The sequence below is a fragment of the Euphorbia lathyris genome, chromosome 2 (assembly GCF_963576675.1).
Source record: "Euphorbia lathyris chromosome 2, ddEupLath1.1, whole genome shotgun sequence".
NCBI lineage: Eukaryota > Viridiplantae > Streptophyta > Magnoliopsida > Malpighiales > Euphorbiaceae > Euphorbia > Euphorbia lathyris.
The window spans coordinates 8807859-8810717 of NC_088911.1; the positions used below are offsets into that span (position 1 = coordinate 8807859).

At 31.8% G+C, this 2859-nt stretch overlaps 1 non-coding gene across 1 annotated transcript; it reads left to right on the forward strand.

Annotated features, from left to right (window-relative positions):
* The first annotated feature begins 226 nt into the window (after nt 1–226).
* Nucleotides 227–299, forward strand: TRNAK-CUU (transfer RNA lysine (anticodon CUU)). Its single transcript has one exon. It is a non-coding gene; the product is annotated as a tRNA-Lys (tRNA).
* The last annotated feature ends 2560 nt before the right edge of the window (nt 300–2859 follow it).

Here is a 2859-nt window from a genome sequence, read left to right on the forward strand (position 1 = left end):
ATATTTTGCTATTTGGATGACTGATATTACGTAGGACCTGTGTAAATCTTATTAACGTCTGATATGTCTATCAAAATTATCGTAACATTTTTTGTGTTTCCATTGATTGATTATCTGGAAAATCGAAAGTTTCCACTTAACGATATCAAATTTCATAACTTTATTATTTACTAATAATAAAAGTTATAACCTTGTTGATATGGTAATGCATTTTGATTTTCCATGAGCCCGTCTAGCTCAGTTGGTAGAGCACAAGGCTCTTAACCTTGTGGTCGTGGGTTCGAGCCCCACGGTGGGCGCTTATTTGTATTTTTTGCTTTAAATAATGCGTTAAAACTCATCTGTCCGTTTTGATAGCGGTTCTGACACTGCTACATTCATATAGTCATGTTCAAGAACTCCAACGAATGCATTAAATATTGGTTAAACATTTTGTCCTCAAGCAATTTCATTTGATAACACAATTATGACGTGTCAACTTGTTTTGACGCCACTACACTCATACAGTCGTGTCCGAGAGCTCCAAAGAATGCATTAAATACCCATCATTATTTATCAAAACAAGAAACTAAAAAAACAATGTATAAATATTGGTCAAACATTTTGTTTTTAAGCAATTTCACCTAATAACACAATTATGGCATGGCAGCCTGTTTTGACGCTACTACACTCAAGGTTGTATTCAAGAGCTCCAAAGAATGCACTAAATACCAATCATTGTTTATTAAAACAAGAAAATAAAGCAGCAATATATAAATATTGCTTAAACATTTTGTTTTCATTTCATTTCACTTGATAACATAATTATGATACGATAACTCATTTTAACGTCACTATACGCATACAGTTGTGTGCGAGAGCTCCAAAAAAATGCATTAAATACCCGTCATTGTTTATTAGAACAAGAAACAAAAGCACCAATGTATAAATATTGGGTAAACATTTTTTTCAAGCAATTTCACTTGATAACACAATTATAACACGATAACTCATTTTGATGCCACTACACTCATAATCGTGTCTAAGAGCTCCAAAAAAATGTATTAAATACCCATAGTTGATTATTTAAACAAGAAACTAAAACAATAATGTATAAATATTAGTTAAACATTTTGTTTTTAAGCAACTTCACTTGATAACACAATTATGAGATGACAACCCGTTTTGACGATGCTACACCAAAATATAGTCGTGTACGAGAGCTCCAAAGAATGCAGTCTATATCCATTATTTTTCATTAAAACAACAAACTAAAGCAGCAATATATAAATATTGGTTAAACATTTTGTTTTCAAGCAATTTCACTTGATAATACAATTATGACACGACATCCCATTTTGACACCACTACGCTCATACCGTCGTGTTTGAGAGCTCCAAGGAATGCGTTAAATACCCATCATTGTTTATTAAAACAAGAAACTAAAGCAGCAATCTATAAATATTGGCTAAACATTTTGTTTTCAAGCAATTTCACTTGATAACATAATTACGATACGACAACCCTTTTTGACACCACTACTCATACAATCGTGTTAGAGAGCTCCAATGAATACATTAAATACCCATCATTCTTTATTAAAACAATAAACTAAAGAAGTAAAGTATAAATATTTGTTAAACATTTTGTTTTCAAGCAATTTCACTTGATAACACAATTATGACATGACAGTCCGTATTGACGCCACTACACTCATATAGCGGTGTCCGAGAGCTTCAAAGAATACATTAAATACCCATCATTGTTAATTGAAACAAGAAACTAAAGTAGCAATATATAAAAATTGCTTAAACATTTTGTTTTCAAGCAATTTCACTTGACAACATAATTATAATACGACAACCTGTTTTGATGCCACTACATTCATACAGTTGTGTCTGAGAGCTACAAAAAATGCATGAAATACCCATTACCCATCATTGTTTATTAAAACACGAAACTAAAGCATCAATGTATAAATATTGGTTAATTATTTTGTTTTCAAGAAAGAGGGTCTCAAGTACAATTGTCAGACCCTCTTCCTCATGGAATCGTTTCTACCAAAATAGTTAGATTATAGTAGCCGAGAATGCATCGAACCTCGTGCGTTCTCTTTTACCACCGATTACAAATAATGTAAGTATTTACTCAAGCCATGTTTGTGGATGCTTTTATAGGAAAAATTAAAGCTTTCTATAGATTTTTAATTTAGTGTTTTTCGGTAACAAATGAGTACTCAAGTCAAGCTCATATCGGCCCCTTTTGAATCTGCCTCTGCTCACACTTATAAATGATTTATTACCTTATAGCTATATGGGATACTTAACACATTATCCTCACGTCTACAACTAGACATTTGAAACCTAAATTTGCAAGTTTGGACATATGTAGCTGCTACAACTAGTAACAAATACATGATTCATTGACAATGGGTGTTTTCCATGTCTATATAGATCTTAGTAGAATATATATATATAAGAGATCCGGTGTGACAATGTTTTTTATGGTGAGATAAATCTTATGGTGTGACAAGGACCAATTTTATAATTAAGTAGGGGAAAGTGACAAATTTGTAAATAAAAGAAAAAAGAAAATTGTTTTATTTTTTTTCTTTAAAATGCATTTTCCCGAATTTTCCAACCTCATTTTTCAAAAAAATTTATACCGTTGGACTCGTCTTAATTAGACGGTCATTTTGAGATCCCAGAAGCTCGGGTAAAAAAAAAATTCCGGTGAACGGAATCCGGCGATCTGTTTTTCTGTGAGAAAAAAATTTCCAGAAAATTTTCAACAAATTCCAGAAAATATAAAACATCATTCTGAGGAACTTTAATTCTTGATTCAAAGTGAGATTCCTTACGGGTTAGTCCCAAATCAACG